General features: G+C 42.7%; 1 long non-coding RNA gene across 1 annotated transcript in view; it reads left to right on the plus strand.

Annotated features, from left to right (window-relative positions):
• Nucleotides 1-11,020, plus strand: part of LOC146679506 (uncharacterized) — a 17,160-nt gene extending 6,140 nt beyond the window's left edge. The window contains exons 2-3 of the long non-coding RNA XR_014918651.1: nt 6,305-6,410; nt 10,736-11,020. This is a non-coding gene — a long non-coding RNA (uncharacterized LOC146679506). The remainder of the gene's footprint in view (nt 1-6,304; nt 6,411-10,735) is intronic.
• Nucleotides 11,021-20,085: the final 9,065 nt, after the last annotated feature.

The raw sequence follows: 20,085 nt of genomic DNA on the forward strand, positions 1-20,085 counted from the left end.
CCTCTGTGTCTGAATTGAACAGCTGCGCTAAATCTCCATCAAACATGCCAGGTTCACTTTCTTCACTGTCAGAGTCACTTTCCGTGCCGTGCGGCTCCTCGGAAATGATGCCGGCTTTTGCGAAAGCTCGAACAACAGTGCCAGCAGACATATTAGCCCAAGCATCTACAATCCATTGGCAAATTGTGGCGTAACTCGCCCGGCGCTGCCTTCCACTCTTGGTGAAACTGTGGTCTCCATCGGTCATCCATCGCTGGATGTGTTTGTCGCCGATGTGTTTGCTGCACTAGGAGCGGAAGATGGCCAGCTTTTCCTTATAATCCGCTGGAAGTTGCTGCGCTACCGTAGTCCTGGTCCGGATGGAAAAATGGCACCGTTTCATAAAATGTGAAAGTGAAACTGCTTTTAGCCGAATGGTGACCGTCGAGACGCTTCTCCCGCTCGTTCTTTGCTCGATGATCCACCGCTCGAGTCTTTCCTCCAACTCGGGCCACCTCGCCTTATGTCCGCGGAAACTCAGCTGCGTTTTCTTGACCTGCCGGAGCTTGTTTTCTAGCTTCCTCCATTTGCGAACCATCGATTCGTTAATCTTAAATTCTCTCGCCGCTGCTTGATTTCCATGTTCCTCCGCGTAGCTGATGGCCTTCAGTTTAAACTGTGCTTCGTAAGCGTGTCTCTTTGCCATTTTCAGGGTTGTTAAAACAACGATGTCCTGCATAACGCACATACCTGTTCTTTTATACAGGTATGTGCGATAAAGTCAACGCACACACTTCACCCTTTAGCGTTCTCATGGCGTTCTCTACTACGTCCTCATTACAACACACAGGGCGCACTGCGCTATAGGGCGCGCCGTACTTTTTGAAGAAAACCTAAGACTTTTAAGTGCGCCTTATGGTTGTGAAAATACGGTAAATGGGTTGAAGCCAGTGCTGTCAAAGAAGCTATATCTCAGGTAGCAGCTGGTAAATTCGTCACTGACATTTTTGCTAGGCATGGTACACCCACTTACCTCATTTCTGACAGAGGGTCTCCTTTGTGAGTGAGCTTTTTGAACATGTTGTTTCTGCCTCAGACAAATGCTACTGAACGCGTCAACCGGACTCTGAAAACTGCAATCCGCGCTTATGTAGGTGATAAGCACACATCATGGGACAAGTTTCTCCCTCAAATTTGCTTTGCTCTGCGCACCGCCCCCCATGACAGTACAGGTATGACTCCTGCCATGATGCTTTATGGTCGTGAGTTAGACACCCCGCTTGACCTTATCACTCAGCCTTCTACAGTAGGTGTTGATGAACCGGGTGTGCCTTACCCTGAGACTCTGAGAGCCTCCCTGCAGGAAGCTCACGACCACGCCAAAGCAGCTTTGGACTATAGCCATGACAGACAAAAACATTACTATGACTTGAAACGTGGCATGTCGATGTCTCGTGTTGGTGACCTTGTGAGAGTTAAGACGCACCCCAGGTCAGACGCTCAGTCTAACTTTACTGCTAAACTTGCACCACTGTTTCAGGGACCATTGTGTGTATCTCAGAGACTCAGTGATGTTAATTTCAAATTCAAATTTTATTTGTCACGTACACAGTCATACACAGTACGATATGTAGTGAAATGCTTGGACAACTGCTCGTGACCTAAAGAAAACAAAAAAGGAAAAGGCTATGAATAAGATAGGAAATAAATATGAAAAATTAAAAAGGGTAAATTTAACTAGGAAGGAATAAAATATAAATTAAGGTTAAAAATGAAATAACTGTACAACACAAATTAGAATGAAGGGTAAATTTAACTGGGAGAATAAGATAAAATATATAAATTAAATTGAAAATAAAATAACTGTACAACAAAATACACAATATAGAACTATATAATAATGTATGAACAAAATACACAAGAAGTATAAATAAATATATACACAATAACAGCAGCAGTGATTTAAATGATGAAGTGAAAACAATGTCCAGAATGTCCAGTGTGTGTGTAAGAACTATATGTGTGGGTCAGGACTGTGTGGTGGTGTGATTGTGATTGAGAGACCGTATCGCCTGCGGGAAGAAGCTCCTCCTCAGTCTCTCTGTGTTGGTCTTCAGGGAGCGGAATCGCTTTCCTGACCTCAACAGAGAGAACAGTCTGTTGTTGGGATGGCTGAGGTCCTTCACGATCTTCCTGGCCTTGGTCCAGCACCGCCTGCTGTAGATTGAGTGCAGGTCAGGGAGCTCGGAGCGGATGGTGCGCTCAGCTGATCGCACAACCCTCTGTAGAGCTCGTCTGTCCTGCATGGTGCTGTTCCCGAACCAGGTTAAGATGTTTCCCGTCAGGATGCTCTCTATGGTGCACGAGTAAAAGTTCCTGAGCACCTTGGAGGGCAGTTGGAAGTCTCTCAAGCGTCTGAGATGGTAGAGATGCTGACGGGCCTTTTTCACAACGGTGTTGATGTGACAGGACCATGACAGGTCCTGCGTGATGTGAACTCCGAGGTATTTGAAGCTGTCCACTCTCTCCACTGGGCACTCGTTGATGACTCGTTCCTCTCCTGCTTAGTGCTGAAGTCCACTATCAGCTCCTTTGTCTTACTGACGTTTAGAAGGAGGTCCTCTGGCACCAGTTCTCCAGATTCCTAATCTCCTTCAGGTAGGCCGTCTCGTTGTTATCAGAGATCAGGCCCACCACGACGGTGTCGTCAGCAACCCTACAGGCTCACTTGGGTGGACTCCGGTGTGGATGCAGGTGTTTATCATGTTGTGAACATGCAACCGTTCCATACCTGGGACTCTCTCACTTCCAAAGAACATTCTGTTTCATTGCCTGCTGAGAGAGAGACCGCAGAGGGTCTGAACTCTGACTCTCAGGCCCACCCTGGCCCCCCTGCAGATACTGACATTGACTCTGAGCCATTCCCCTTTGATTTACCGGACATTGACTCTTCTTCTGGTGTGGGCGCTGTTCCAGAGAGTGTTTCACCCAGATCTGTCCAGCACCCAGCTGCTGGTGGACATTACAATCTCAGGCCCAGACGTTTCCCCAGAGTTACGTCTGGCTGGAGCAACAAAAGATGGACTAATGATTTTCACACAACCAGGCTTGATCTGAAGTGAAATGTTTTGGTTAAACCTGTTTGATGCTGTCTTGTTGCATTGCTACTTTGAGTCATGATATGTAGATGTTTCTGTTTGCTCTACTTAATCCAGTTTTATGGCTCTTTCGTGCGTTAAGGTTCATTCTTGGCATTTACTTAGAAAAAAAAAAAAGAACAAAAGAAAAAAGTGAAAAAAACTAAGAAAACTGATTTTCCACTGTACATATTCGTCTTATTTTCACCAATTTCATTTTTAAATGGTCTTTTGCCCTGTGTGTGTGCACCAATCTTAGCTGTAACCTCTATGTATAGGGTACTGTTAGGTGTGGTGTGTGCTTTTTCGGCTGTGTACGGCTGAGGACAGCCTTTTTCTCACCAGGGGGGGACTATGTAACAGTTGCTATTGTAATGCAGTGTATCACCACATGGCGGCGCCTCCTGTCTCACGACTGGTGTCACCCCCTTTTGGTTCTTCTTCGCACTCCTCCTGAAATGGATGCTCCCGTGTGTACGCGGACTAGTGTGCTCTTTAGTAATGTGTGGTAGAGGTAGCACTTTTATTTTTGATATTGTAAATAAATGAGTACTTTTTGGAAAGTCAGAAGCTGTTGCTCATTCGCTATCCACCTGCACACCTCCGCGGCTGGCTTCATCTCCACTGCACGTTACAATATGATGATTTTTTTCGCCTACTCATATCATCATTTTTTTACTCCTGGTTCTGTATGTTCATGTTCTGTTCTTTTGTAAACTTCATCTGTTTGTATGTTGTATACTCATTGTGTTTCAATAAAGTTCGATTTAAAAAAGGTACGTTCTAAACGAAGCTTCAGACGTCACTGATCACGTGACTCTGGCCAAACGAATCAAGCCTCGACACGGTGCTTCTGAAGCAGCGCGTTGATCTTTCTGACACACGCACCGGAGCGTCAGCTTCAAGCGGACCATCACTACCTCTCACATCTAAAGGTGTCAAGGTAACTTTGAACTGAGTTCAGTCAATCTGGAGTTTTTCCAAGTTTTCTGTTGCTCTCTGTGAGAGAAGAGCGTTAAAGGCGGGGCTCTCTTCTATTGGTGTGCAAACCAATAGAATGCATCGTGGTGGGGGGGGGGGGCATCACGGGCATTGGCAAGAAAAAAATAAAATAATCGGTCGTACCCATGCTTCCCCGACGTCATGCCAGCGCATATTGGGAAATTCGTAGGCACCGATCGGTTTTCTATCAGCCATTTGCTGGGAGTAAGGGCGCCCTCCGTTTGCGAGGTGCTGCTGGCGGCACAGGGAGGAGAGGGCGGGGCGGCGGGGAGTCTCTGGCTGGCTGGAGCGGCATCTAATAACCAACTCGCAAAACAAAATAAAAACAACACAACAAACAGATATTATGATACAGACTTATAATCTGCACCGATGTTTTTTCTAAATTCTATAAAGTGAGCGCGAGAGCCCTCGGTGCGCCTGCGCGCTGCTGAAGTCAAAGTAAACTTTATTGTCATCTCCGCTACAGACAGTCCAGCATATAGAGAGACGAGACGACGAGGCTGCAGTTACAGCGGTGCAAGTAAACAAACAACAAATATAAGAAGAGTAAGAAAATAAATCTACACTTTAGGACTCGGGGTAAAGGATCAATAACAATTTAATTTATAATTTACAGTTTGATGATTTAAAGTCTCACACAACCCGTCAAAAGGGGCGGGGCCGGCTGCTTCCAAGTAGAGCACATTTCATTTATAATGATGTAAATCCAAGCCCATCATGGATTCACGATCTGAATCCTGGGTTGTGTGAAATCCCAGAAATCAACCTTAGACAAAGTAAATCTGTGAACTAAGGTGTAGGTCTGTTAGGTTAATTGTGCTGATCCTCGGGTTGGGGGATTTGTGTTTGTACTGGAGCGCAAAATTCAAACCAATGGAAGATGGACAACAAAAGTTCAAAGCCATCAGGTGCTCAGGTTGGAAAAAAGAGAAAAGATGCAGGTAAGCAGACGTGTGATTGGATAATGGCAGCTCATCCTGAACCAATCAGACTAAACTCCAAACAATACATTATGTTACAGATTTTAATATTAATTAGTCATTGTTACTTGTTGATTTGTGCTTTTCTCATTGTGTGACGAATTATGACGACTGTTTGGTAGCTGTTATTGTCTCTCTCTCTCTCTTCATGTGTGTTTCTCTGGTGAAACAATAGTTTTGTGTTAATGTTAGGGCTGCACGATTTTGCATAAAATGAGAATCACGATTTTTTGGATTAGAATTGAGATCATGATTCTCTCATAACAATAAATAAACATAAAACAACAAATGTCTCACGTTTTGTTGTTGCAGCAAAATGTTGTCCTGCTTGAAATTCCGTCTCCACCGTTGCTCGACGCTGCGTGTACAGAGCAGGTAGTGCAACAATAGAAAAATAGTTGCGGGACGGCACTGTGTAGCGTTTGTCTAGGGTGTTGATCGTTTTCCTAAATCCCTCGTTTTGCACAGTGTTGATGGAGCCATATCTTTGGTCAGGTGATAAGTGATAGCCTACGTGATGTCTTTGTGGCTGCGGGAGTTCGACGTGTATAGGGAAGCGCTGTATAAGGTTCCCGTTATTGATGTTTGGGTGGTTGACCGGGACGGATTTTCTCCTGTCACTTTCTCGTCATCCCTGACGTGCTCTCTGTTGTTGTTTCCCTGCTAATTTTAGCATCACACGGCACAGCTTCTGTATCACGTGGTATAAGGCTCCGCCCTTGTCATTTGTTGAGCAGGAAGAGTGAGCGCTTGTTTTCATGCAGAGTACGTCCCGGATCAAAATGTGAAGTTTTACAAATCACCACTTCTTTAGTTAATATCATTTCAGTCTCAGACAATCTCGTTTCTCTTACAGAGGTTGAATGCACCTTCTGCGGATGGCGGTACCACACAGTGTGCGTGGACTTCCCCTGCACAGAAGGCAACTACAAATGCTGTGAATGCTAAATAAACAGAAACAAATGATCCCTGTTGTCTTTGCTTGATGATTGGTTTGAGTCTTGACAATCCACATTGCTGGTGTTGCATCTTTCAAAGCCAGCAATGGCAGGTATCAGTGCTCAAAGCTTTTGTGTTTGTTTCCAACAAGTTGCCCACCTCGGGAAACAAAAATGTGTTCTTTTACTTGTCAGATGAACATATGAGACACTTTGACTCTTCAGTGCAGTGTGGAGCCTAACAAAGATCTGTTTTGTGTCCCAGCTGATCAGCAGGAGGAGGAGAGTCTGACGGAGCAGCAGAGGAACATTTTCAGCTACTTGGACTCAGCTCAGCCACTACAGAGGAAACAATGAGCTCAACACAGAAGGTGACAGACAGAGCAGGACCATATGACCAAAGATATTTATCACCATATACATTTGAACAGTTGCCATAACGATGTAGCTGACGATAGAATTGACACCAGACAAAATACTTTGCAGCTCCACAACTTTATTAAAAACCCATCAATGTATTTTCACTGAAACAAGCAGCTGTTGTTTATGTGCATTAAAGTTATATAAAAATGTAACAGTGCAAATGCAAATTCCTCGCTGACAGTTTAACCAAAAGGCGTTTCCAGTGGAAACTGGCCGACACATCCTGAGCATAACCATGTATAATATCCACTAAACTTCAGAAGAGGTTATACAGTCGTGGCCAAAAGGTTTGAGAATTGCATAAATATTGGAACCTGGAGAAGTTGCTGCTTAAGTTTTTATAATAGCATTTTGCCTGCACTCCAGAATGTTATGAGGAGTGATCAGATGAACTGCATCGTCCTTCTTTTTATAATACAGATTTGTACTTTATTTCAAATTGAACCTTTAAAGGGGCATTTCTGGACTTTTAAACACCAGTAATGTACTTTTAAGGGAACATTCAAAAAAAATGTTCCTATAGGTACAAAAATGTTCTTATTTCGTATTTCTGAGAGTGTATCATGTAACACTATAGATCAACTTAGCTCAGAATATATAAAGCATATAAACAGTTACAGCAATATGATGCAACAAACACAGCAGCTACTGATCCAAAATACTCAAAGCTTCATAGAACTGAAACCAACATTTATTTTTAGCTCCATCCTGCTGCTGATACAGACTTTAGGTTTCTGAACATTAAACTTGTTGCTGCCTTTCATAGTGTGTAACTTGAAGGCCCTGAGTACTTTCTCCCACACTGAAAACACTGGGATGATCACATTATTTGAACATTACCTAATAAGACTGATTCAGCACAGACAGTTATGTTAGATTTGTATTGTTGATTGTTATTTATGCTTAGAAATATTTACTTATATATGCTTAGAGTTTTGTAATTAGTTGTAGATTGGTAGAGGTTTTGATCCTTGATAGTCTGCAAACTTTGTGTGTATTAGACAGCACTTTGGGAGCATGAGAGGTCATACCATGTCTTATTGTTTTATGGTAGGATTAACGTAGCTACGTCTGTTCTAGTCTAAGTGCTTTTCTGTTTAGATGAACTGCTGGACTTCCTCACCGGGGGGGGGGTCTAGTCTACCCTCTTCCTGACCAAGGATGTTTGACCCTTTGATCAGCAGTCCACACACACACACACACACACACACACACACACACACACACAAGGTACTCTTTGTTTGTATGTAGACGTCATATGTTAATGAACTTATGCATATTCATGTAACCTCAATAAAAGAACAGTGGTACGGGAGAACGGACGAGAGCTACTGGGGTCAAGCGAAGGAACGGCGCTCTGTCTGGTTCTCTCCCGTGCACGAGTAACATGAAGAAGTTTGCCTACTTGCGTCTTGCTTGCAGTGTAATTATATTGTCTTAACGTTCCAGCGAATAGGTTTATGCTACAAACCTATCAAGTTATGTTAAACTTTCCTAGCAGTCCTTCACAAACAGGGAACAGTCTGTCTATTCTCTCCATCTGTCAGCTGCTGCTGGCTCTTCCTCCTCCTCTTCCTCACACACTGCTGAGTTTGTCCTGGTGGATCATCAGGGCTGCAAAGCCTCACAGATGATGTGCAGCAGTGGCTCCCTCAGTCTGTCCTCACTCTGGACACTTGCAGTCGTCACACATGGAAATCAAATGTGTGATAAGCTGCAGGATTCAAACACAAGTGTAACTTATAAACACATGTTCATACTTTTATTCCACAATCAGAGAGAAAGAAACAGAGAGAGAGTGCAGGACAGACAGACAGGTGACAGTCTCAGGTGTACACACTGCTACACAACAGCACCAGAGAAGCAGGATTTAGTGTTTGTGTTATTACGAGTGTAAACAAGAAGAGTTCCAGATGGTGCAGTGGACACATGTGTGACTGCTGTGATTAAAGCATCTTTCTTTCAGCTTAACGAGTGAACCGTCAGCTCGTTCAAACACACGTTAAAGTGCGTTTGGCTCGACACCACCGAACAGAGGCAGCAATATAACACAGCTAACATTAACAGTGCAGTGAATCCTGCTTGTGCCGTGATGTTCAGGACTGCAAACCGAGCAGCATCACTGACTTTCAGCTTGTTGTGTTTGTGGATATATGACTGACTTTAATTATCCACAAAATCATCACATTCTCTGTCAGATTAAGGTCGACTATCCGGTTGTTCAGTGATGACGCGACGAATCCTACTTCCGGGCCTAAAGTAGTCTGCGTTTAATATAGCTTTTTTGTTGTTAACATGTTTAATGTTATGTATTTTCTTCTATTTGATCTCAAAATCTCCTAAAACAGTCAGTGATCACTGCTGACCTCCCTCGGCTTTTATTACCGCTAATCATTTATTTAAGCTCAGGTTTTAAAACCTTAGGATGTAACTACAGCCCAGCCCATGCAGCAGTATATGAATGACTAACCTCGTGTTGTGGATGGATTATCTCAGTTGTTCTCCTGGCTGAAGTTTGGTCCTTTTACAGCATCCTGCCATGCGATTACATTTGTTCCTGACCACCGAGAACACTCACATAAACTTTTATCGAGTGGAAAAAAAGTTAGCTTGTTTATATTATGCTAACATAGCTGTGTCGCTAGCGGTCACGTAGCACATCATTATATACCAGCTAGCCCAACTTCAGTAACCCTACAAACGTCACTGCTGTTTAGTTTTCTGTCTTCATTTATGTTGGAAGTGATAGCAGAGCTGTAGGTTTGAATTTGTTTCCAAAACCCCGCAGTCAGGACATGCTATATTGTATTTAGATAGAAGCTAGCGAGCTAACTCCCTGCTAACTTCTAACTCCGTTAAATGTCATAAATTCCGTTTTCATGGATGCCTGGATGTTAAACTCAGTTGTTACACCTGGTAGGGCAGAACGCTGATCATTTTATTAAAGATGAAAGACTTTAGACAGTTTTTCAACTCTCAGTAATGCCATAGTGATCGTTTGATATATGGACCTGCAGCGGAGTTTAGACCCAGACACGGCTAGTGACGTCAGACTGAACAACCGGATTGAACGGCGTATATTTTAAAGGCTTTAAAACCAAGTTAACGCTGAAAGTACAAACATCACTAATGTCACATAACTCTGCCGACAAGGCATAGCTATGGCTATGAAATGCTCTTTGTGTATCACTTCTTCATTATGAAAGATGTCATTAATGCACTAGTAATGTCTCATCTGGAGTATTGTTCAATCATTTGGTCAGCAGCTAATAAGACAGATCTTAACAGACTTCAGTTAGTCCAGAATAAGGCGTCCAGATTAGTGTGAAGATGTTCATACTATACTAATATTGATCAAATGCATAATAACCTTTCTTGGCTTCCTGTACAGGCTAAAATATTCTATGGCTTACTTGTAGTTCTAAAGAAAGCAATTCTGTTAAACACACCACATTTATTCTGCTCAGCTGCAGTATCCAGATGAAATACATCATCATATTACACAGTTTTCAACAAGCTGCAATTTAGTAAATGCTCGAGTTAAAAGTAACGTTTTGTAAAACTGTTACATTTAGAGCAACTTTTAAGTGGAATAAGTTGCCTTCAAAAATTAGAGAATTATTCAAAACTTCAATGAACACTTAAAAGCCGATTTACAGAGCTTTTAGTTGTTGTAAATATTGTAAGACATGATTTGTTTTTGAAATTTGTGTAATGTGCCTCAATGTTATTGATATTATTATTATTATTATTATTGATTGCTTATATTTGAACAATTGTGAAACCTCACTGTGGATGTAAGAGTGAAATTATGTGGATATCTTGAATCCACTTTATTGTGTAATATTTTATGTGAGTATTTGATGGAAGACGAGCAACATCTGTTGTGGAAGCTAACGGGGTTCCTTTAGAATAAACAAACATAGGATTTATTATCACTGAATAATTCTGTATAAATCTATACAAATTATAGAAATATGTAATAGGAAACAACAAAATAATCTAAATTATAAAATAATGTGTGTGTGTGTGTGTGTGTGTGTGTGTGTGTGTGCGCATGATTTTAGTGTTTGAACAGTCATGAATTATCTTTAACAGCAGGTTGGATGTAATGTGTTAGAACTACCAGCAGGTGGGGATAAGAGACCTTTAAGGTGTTTGGTGCCACGCTCCACCTTCAGGTTTAAAACTAGTGTTAATGGAGTTTGAAGGTTGAGTTTGTTCCACGACTGCATTTCACTCACTGCCTCTGTTTGTATCTCTGTCACTGCAGGACCAACATGGAGCCAGAAGTCAGCGCTCTCAGGAGGCCGACAAACCTCACAGAAGAAAGGGAGAGAAAAAACACACCTGTGACGAGTGTGGGAAGGCTTTTACTGAGAAGGCTAAACTAAAACAGCATCAGGTCATCCACACTGGAGAGAGACCGTTCAGCTGTGACTTGTGTGGAAAGTCTTTTTCCTTCAAGCGTTCCCTAAAAAGACACCAACTCATCCACAGTGGAGTTAAAGCGTACAGCTGTGATCAGTGTGGCAGAGCTTTTACTCACAGTAGCCACTTACAGAGTCATCTAGTTACCCACTCTAAAATTAAGGCATACAGCTGTGACGAGTGTGGGAAGGGTTTTACTGTGAGGGCTAAACTAAAACAGCATCAGGTCATCCACACTGGAGAGAGACCGTTCAGCTGTGACTTGTGTGGAAATTCTTTTTCCAGGAAGGGTTCCCTAAAAAAACACCAACTCATCCACAGTGGAGTTAAAGCGTACAGCTGTGATCAGTGTGGCAGAGCTTTTACTCACAGTAGCCACTTACAGAGTCATCTAGTTACCCACTCTGGAATTAAGGCATACAGCTGTGACGAGTGTGGGATGGAGTTTACTCTGAAGGCTTCACTAAAACAGCATCAGGTCATCCACACTGGAGAGAGACCGTTCAGCTGTGACTTGTGTGGAAAGTCTTTTTCCTTGAAGCGTTCCCTAAAAACACACCAACTCATCCACAGTGGAGTTAAAGCGTACAGCTGTGATCAGTGTGGCAGAGCTTTTACTCACAGTAGCCACTTACAGAAGCATCTAGTTACTCACTCTGGAATTAAGCCATACAGCTGTGACATCTGTGGAAAAACTTTCAGCCAGAGAGGGAGCCGAAATACACACCTACGCATTCACACCAGACATGATGTGTACTGCTGTGAACAGTGTGGCAAATACTTTACAACAGACGCACAGTTACAACGACACATGTTTACCCACACTGAGGAGAGACCTTATCAATGTGACCTGTGTGAGAAGACTTTTAAATCTCCACATGACCTGAGACTACACCAACAGATCCACACCAGAAAGAGACTCTACAAGTGCAGCTACTGTGAGGTATGTATTTATATTGTTATCTTGTCATTTTAGCCTGACTGTTTGGAACAACTCTGCTCATTAAACTGTGTTAGCATGTTAGCAATTCTACTGCATGGAAAAGCAGCTCTGAGTGATTATTCAGATTTTCCTTTCAGTTATGATTTTAGTATTACTGTAGTATTATGGTGGTAGTATTGTAGTTATTGCAGCCCAGTAAACTGAGTGTGTTAACTGAAACAGTCAAATGTAGTTGGACGTCTGCAGAGATGCTCTTTATTTCAGGCGACGTTCAGGATACAAATGTTGAAGGACTGACTTACACTGTCTTTGTGTCTTTGTTTAGAAGCAGAGCGACATAGATGGATCCAGTTCTCAACCCTGTCATCACTGTGGTGGTGGGAAAGACTTTCATTGTGACCTCTGTGGAAAAACTTTCAGTCGGCAAAAGACCCTAAAAGTACATCAACGTAGACACACTGGAGACAAACTGAAATACTGCAAAGAATGTGGGAGAAGCTTCACCACACCAAGTGATTTAAAACGACATGAACTGATTCACAGTGGGGTTAAAAAGCACCTCTGTGATCAGTGTGGGTCATCCTTCACCACTGCAGGTCAGCTTAAATCACACAAACGAGTCCACACAGGAGAGAAACCACACAAGTGCAGACACTGTGAGAGAAGCTTCTCACAATCAGGTAGTCGTAACATTCATGAACGTGCACACATGGAAGGAAACTACAGCTGTGACCAGTGTGACAAGAGCTTCAGGAATCTCAGTTCATACTCTGAACACAAACGATCCCATGTTACTAATAAACTGTTTCACTGTTACCAATGTGCCCAAACATTCACCTCATTGTCTGCTCTGTGCAAACATCAGCGCGATCACTCAGGGCTGAAATCACTCCCATCACTGGATCACAGTGAATCTGAAGACACAGAAAGATCATCTGGTTTCCTCTGGTCAGACTCAAAAAGATTGAGATCAGGCTCCACAGAGTTCAGATAGAATCATCTAAACTTGTGTTGAACTGAACTGGTTGCTGGGCTGAACTTCTACATAATACAGATCTACATGGGATCTTCTTTTCTGTTGTTTTACTGAGTCAGTTTTGTCGTTTTTTCTCTGTCCTGGTTTTGCTCGTCTGTAAATGATTGAAACTCAGTCAAATAGTTCATTGTTCTCCAGCTTTACGTTTTGGAAACTCATGTTTAACCTTTAAAACTCTGACATGTTTTAGCACACAAGGCTTCATCGTTCACTCATGATTGGACCATGAGAACAAAGGTTTTTAGTTCTTTCAAAGAGAGTCTTGGAGATGTTTGATGTTTCTGTTTTTCTGAAACCACCTGAAAGAAAAACTATTTTTCTTGCTTTATGTAGTGTGGAAGTTTTTAATGTTTCTTCATCTGTGATGTTCTTGAATGTGTTCACGTGAAGATGGTACAAATAAACTGTCCTTTCAGCTTTAGCTCCTAATTTATTCATTATTTATGGATGTAGCACAGCAGCCGTCTCTTGATTAACACATGGAGGGCTCGGGATCTGATGGTGTCGTCTCCCTAATTTGCCCACTCAGTAAATCTCACTCATGGCCAAGAAATTGAAATAAACCTTGTTTCCCTGCTGGATAGTGATCCACTGTAACTCTGCTCCTCCTTCCTGTTTAGGATTTCTGTGGCTGAAGTAAAATTCCCGCCATCCATCACTTATCCCAGCTAACCCAAAGTGAAATAAAGTTTTGCTGGTCTTAAAAAAGCATTACAATAATGGGCATTACCAATGCAAACTGAATGATACAGAAGATGAAAGAAGAGACTTTGATCAGTTAATAAAGCTCATGATCTGGATTCATTGTGGCTGCTACACAGATACTTCTGGGTCACTTCTCTCAGTTAGGAACCTTCCTCACCAAACTGACTGTTGGACCACACCCCTGGTTTCATGAGAAATTGTTTCAGCCATGATTTCTCTTCCTGTATTTCAGAGTAAAGACTGAAGTGACAAATGGAAGCATGTTTAAAAAACACAATGTGAGAGAGACGTTGAGGTCCTTAGAAGTTACCCTGGGTTTTTCTGTCACCCTGCTAGATGTTACACACCTTGTTATTGTACTGATTTCTACTGCTGGACTACTCCTGCGGAGAGTAACAATACTCTTACTAATTAGCTCCCTTTCACACCTTTGGGGATATTTATTTTTGTGTTTGCAGCGCTGTGAGCCAGAACAGCGAGAGAAAAATCTGCAACAGCGACGAGCCGAATGCTTACGTGAATCGCAGCAGCTGCACATGTGCTACGCTGAATTAGAGGATATCTTTGCTCTGGATTTCTATTTCTACTTTTTCATTTCTATATGATTCTTCTTGCATCTAAACAAAGATGATTCAATTTGCTAAATGTTGATGGCTCTTCGTGCTCAGGTGTAAATGAGACGTAATATTTGCTCTTGGTTTGGTTCTCCTGTACAGAACCTTGCAGTACAACAGAAACCTAAAAACATTATTTGTAGTTGTTATTCTTAGTTGTTCTGCTGCCTAAATACCACAGGGTCTGATTATGAAGTTATTGAGCTGCACATACTTTACGACCTGCTTAAGTTCGAGGTCACAGCGTCTGTAGAGCAGCTGGAACATAATGAAGTCTACAAGGTTAAAGTTTTCTCTTCAGTTATTGTTCTTTCTGCTGCTTGGTTTGATGGATCTGAGAGCTTTTGTTTTTATTATTGTTATTATAATTATCATTAATATTTTACTCTCTAGAAGCTTTAAAATAGTGTTTGTGTTTGAAAACATTGATTTAAGAATTGAACAGAAACATCTGTCCTTCTGAAAATCGCCCAAAGGCACGGAGACAAAGTCAAAGGATGCAACCTGTAACTTTCTCTTCCTTCATGTCAGGACCACCATCCATGATTTCATGTGGGAGTGACCCCCCACAGAGGGACAAAAGGACCCCCTGATGATCCTCTAATCGCCTGAGCCAAGGTGTGAAACTGGGTGTGGGCTCCAATCAGCCAGAGTTTCGGGTGTGTTCATTGTGAAATCTGGCCGCACCTTATCATGCGAATTCCTGAGGTCAGATGGCCCAGGATGTGAGTGGGCGTTAAGGCGTCTGGGAAGGGATCTCAAAACTGGATTATAGATGGCAGAGAGTTGGTGTCGTAAACCCCGCCTCTGTTCAAAGATGGTCGCTCACAGTGGACATAGATGCTTCTTTCACTCCTCTTTCAAACCATCTGTCCTCTCTGTCCAAAATGTGAACATTGGCATTCTCGAAAGAGTGTCCTTTATCCTTAAGATGCAGATGGACTGCTGAGTCTTGTCCTGTGGAGGTGGCTCTTCTATGTTGTGCCATGCGCTTGTGAAGTGGCTGTTTGGTCTCTCCGATGTAGAGGTCTGGGCATTCCTCACTGCACTGTACAGCATACACCACGTTGTTAAGTTTGTGTTTTGGCGTTTTGTCTTTCGGGTGAACCAGTTTGTGTCTGAGTGTGTTGCTGGGTCTGAAATGCACTGGGATGTCATGCTTGGAGAAAACTCTCCTGAGTTTTTCTGATACACCGGCTACATAGGGGATGACAATGTTGTTGCGTCTGTCTTTCTTATCCTCCCTCGCTGGTGTCTGATCTTCTTTTCTGTGCCTCTTTGCTGACTTTAAGTCAGCAAAGAGGCTCCTTTGACTACGATGACCTGGATGACTGAGAACCTTCACAGACACTTGTGGTCAAATAATGTGTCAATCACCTGTGAATCAAACTGTGTGTGGCTCAGTTCATGTCACAGTGTTGTTTAGTATATCTTCACTTGTCTCACTCTCCTTCTGTTCTGTCCATCAGGACGATCCTCAGCGCTTACACAGATCCTCCATCGATGTTGTAACTGTTGGCATGATGACATTGTATATAATTTGGATTATTTCTTTATCTTGTCAAGATCTATGTCATGATTGTAAATTGTTTAAGCTGTACATTACTGTTTGTTTTTTGTAGTCAACGTTTTGGTGCTTTGTGCTTTTATTTTGAAAGTCAAGTTCGCTTACAAGTTGCGCTAGAATAAAGGTTTTTAGTGGTTTTATTATAAAGGTTTTATTATTATATAATAATGATAATAATAATATCAATAACATTGAGGCACATTGTGTGGAGGAGGTTCAGTCATATCCTGATCATCCAGACAGATTTGATGTTTATCCTCAGCTGCTGTGTAGAAATGGTCTGACTGGTCGCTGTTACTGGGAGGTCGAGTGGAGAGGAAGCGTTTATATATCAGTGAGTTACAGAAGCATCAGAAGGAAAAGGAGGCAGTGATGACTGTGTGTTTGGAAACAATGATCAGTCCTGGAGTCTGTTCTGCTCTGATGATGGTCCTGATTCTGTCAGGCACAATAACAGATCAACATCCATCTCCTCCTCCTCCTCCTCCTCCTCCTCTGTCTCTAACAGAGCAGCAGTGTATGTGGACTGTCCTGCTGGCACTCTGTCCTTCTACAGAGTCTCCTCTGACACTCTGATCCACCTCCACACCTTCAACACCACATTCACTCAAACTCTTTATCCTGGGTTTATGTTTCCCTGGTCTCCTGGTTCCTCAGTGTCCCTGTGCTGAGTGGAGTGTAAAGAGTGTCTCCTGTTACAGAAACACTCTGACTGTTGAACAGATAGTTCAGTCTGTACATGTCTGTCTCTTTCACTCACAAACACGTTTTCAGATTCATGGATTCAATCAGTTGATGTTTGAAACTCTTCTAAATGATTCCTTGTAAACTTCTTCAGTCACAAACAAACAGGAAGTGATGTCACATGTGTTCCTGTCCACACAGCAGAATGAGTCTATTGCTGACAGTGATGTACAAACAGAGTGAGCATTTCTGAGGCCCAAAATAAACTAAGTAGTTCACTGAATGAACAATGGACTGTGAGCTCAGTTCCTTCATCATTAGTATGGATTATATATGTATATGTATTATATTAGTATCATATATATCAGGTGCTGCTGCTTTCAGTCATTGTGCAAATGTGCTGTTTGTAAGCTTGTAAAGCTGCAGTCAGCTGAGACTGAAGAAGTCACCTGATCAGTGAGCAAACGTTTCTGAAAAGGTCCAGATGAACAGAATCAACCTTTTGGGATCAGCCAGCAATGCAGCATCATTGTTGTTCAGCTTCAGAGGTTTGCAGGAATGAACTGATGACCAGAAACAGCTGCAAAGTCCAAGAAAATACCAGCTGGAGTTCAGCTGCATTTGAAGAAGTCAAAGAAAAGTAAGGATGGCAAAGGGCGACGTTTTCTTCCAAAGAGCTGCAAACATGGTCGACGCCTCATTAGAAGAATCATCTGGACATTTGTGAGGAACTCTAACCAAGAAAGCAACGTCACACAGATCCAACAGACAGTTTCCATGACTGCAAGTGTTGAGTGGAAAAATGCTACATTGCATTATTGCATCCTCTCACCACAGGAGGCGCTGTTGGCACCACTGATTGCTGATCAGCTGTTCTCTGATGATCTGATTGATACTGTGAATAACGGGACTCACTGAACTCTGTGACACAGTGAAGATTACAGAGTTTAACTTCAACATCTGACTGACGTCACACAGACAGAAGGATGAACCAGTGAGGCACAGAACACAGTTACTGGAGATACTGGATCAGCTCCATGTGAACCTCTGATGGAGAAGCTGCTGAGCCAGAGAAACATCAGGACATGACAGCAGCTGCACTTATCTAACAACATGTATCAGAGCTGATCTATGTTAGAGGATCTATCACAGCAGCTGAAGCCAAAGTCCAACACTGGATACCAGCTGAGCCTGTGCTGAGTGTAGTGTTACAGGAAAAGGGCAGAAACACTGGTAGCTCCCAGTGATGCTGACTGGGGCACAGAGCTGAATGATGCAGCATCAGGACACTGTTTCAGTCTGACTGACAGAGAAACCTGTAGCTGTATCTACATGTGAGGCAGAGGCCACACAAGCAGCTTTCTATGTTTCACAGTGACTGAGATCTTCAGTGGAGGTGGACATTGTGACCAGGAGATATTTTATTTTGTATTCTTATGATCACAGTTAGAATCAGAAGTATCAATCATTAATCATTTACCATTGTTGAATCTGTTGACAGTATAATCTTTTAATTATATCTGTGTTACTCTGAGCAAATATTAATGCACACTGACTGTTTATATAAAGTTGTTGCACTTTAGTGCAGTCACACCAGTCAGACCCACCAGTCCTGTTGGGCCCGGCCCGCCTGCGTGTAGTTCTGCACGTACGCCGGCCTGTAATCACATGCACGCACTTATGTAACACACACGCACGTTCACCTACACACTTAGTAATAATAGGAGGGTCGTCTGAGGACAGTTTTCTGATAGATACACTTTCACAAAATGCACAATGTACTACACACTTGTTTTTCTCTAACAACTGGCAGTTGATGTCCACATTAGGTAAACTCTCTGAACAGGCCCAAACTGTTATCATTTCCAGTAAGGTCTGACTGTGTGACGTCATCATGGCTTATATAAGGAGGGGGAGCTGTCCACTCTTTGGAGATCTGTGGCTGTACGCTTGTCTTCCCATGCTTCTGTCTTAGAAGTGTGTAATAAAATCACTATGTTTGTCACCTACACGGACTCGGCTGTTTTTCCTTCTTACCCAAACTGAACCAGACGCAACAACTTGGTGCCGAAACTCCGGTTGGAGAGGAAGGGAGCTTGCAGCTATCGTGTGGGTGACAAACAGGGGCGGAGGCCAGCAGCCTATCTGAGTGACGCCAGGCGACATAAGAAAAGGTGAGTGCCACCTGTTGATTTTTATCCAAAGGCGCTATATTGGAAGTTAAAACTAAATTTAATTAAATAATATTCACTCGGTCTGGGTTTCTGGCGTTGGTCCATAGTGATCTTGACTAATTAGTTTTAAAATAGGGCATAGTAGTCTGACTAAATTCATTGCTGTTCATTTTGGGGGTGAATTTTGAGTTAAGAAGTTATGTGTTTAAGTTAATACGGTTTAAGGTGTGTGGAAACAAATAAATACGGTTTAAGAGGTTTAAATGTGGGTTGACTGGGAATGCCAGCCAGTCAATCGGTAGTGTAGGGATAATTTGGTTTTAATTGGGTAGCAGAGACGGTCTCGGGCTTCAGATAAATGAAACTGGATGGCAGGGGTCCAACAGTGAGGCGTTTAAAACAAGTAAATTCGTTTAGGACTGAGAAGCTAGGCTCTCTAAGAATGCAGTTGTTCAGCAGGTGGCGCTGACACCTGACCGCGGACGCGTGGTTAGGCTTTTGCCCGGTTTTGGCCTCCCGCTGGGGACTTGGGACTCCCGGTTAATTGGCCAGGTAATCTATGAGTGATTGCCTTCTACTGCATTGATTGATTAAGAAGGTTAGACCTGGCTGCATCCTATCTAAACGTTGGGCACACTGAGCTTTAAGTAAAGCCAAAAGCGTGAACTGTGATGTGTCACGTGGCCGGTGGAGCTCCGTGTTTTCCTGGCGGGGAAGTAGTTTTAAAAGTAATTAGAATTTAGTAATTTGACCGTTCTTCAAGGCGGCGTACTTGAAACGGTAATTGATCAGCAAGAGCCGGGCTCTGGGCTGAAAGATGCTTTTAAATTAGTCAAAGATTTAGGAACACCAGCAGAGAAATAGAGAAGTGAGATAAAGTTGTTCTGGCATATGGTGTTTTCTTAGGAATTCAAGCGCTATCGGGAGGGCGTTCCCGAGGCGTGTATTGACCAGCAAGGCTAGGCCTGGGCTATAGGTGCTTTTAAATTAGTCAAAAAGTTAGGTGTAACCTCTTGTGGCATATGACGTCTATGCGGGCCCGTGTGTATATAGATTATAAATTACCGGTGTGTGTAAATAAGTTGTATAAATCTGTTAGATCTGAAACTCCGGCTAAAGACTTCATCTCTAGTAAAAATCTTTTCTCTTCTCTCCCTCTTTCTCTCAGTTGGGATTCTGTGTGTGTATGTGTGCTGGAGAAAAATAAAAAAGGAAAAGGGTCTCTCTCTGTCTCTGTGAGAGAAAAAAGGTGGGGGCCGAGTGAGCCCGCGGGGCCGAGTGGGTCCGCGGGAGCGAGCGTGTATGCTGTATGAGGAAGAAGGGAGTGGGAAGGAGCGAGTGAAAAGAGTAACCGAGTATTTGGTGATTTTTTATTATTTCAGAGGCTCTGGGTAAGAGTTTTGACTATATTGATTTAATTCTGTGGTTTTGGAGTTGGCGACTTTAGCTGTGAGAGTTGTGAAAAGAGC

This window comes from Copadichromis virginalis, unplaced genomic scaffold, assembly GCF_057382275.1.
Source record: "Copadichromis virginalis isolate Kocher_CV1m ecotype Utaka unplaced genomic scaffold, C_Virginalis_male_GT1.1 unmapped_scaffold_1, whole genome shotgun sequence".
Classification (NCBI taxonomy): Eukaryota; Metazoa; Chordata; class Actinopteri; order Cichliformes; family Cichlidae; genus Copadichromis; species Copadichromis virginalis.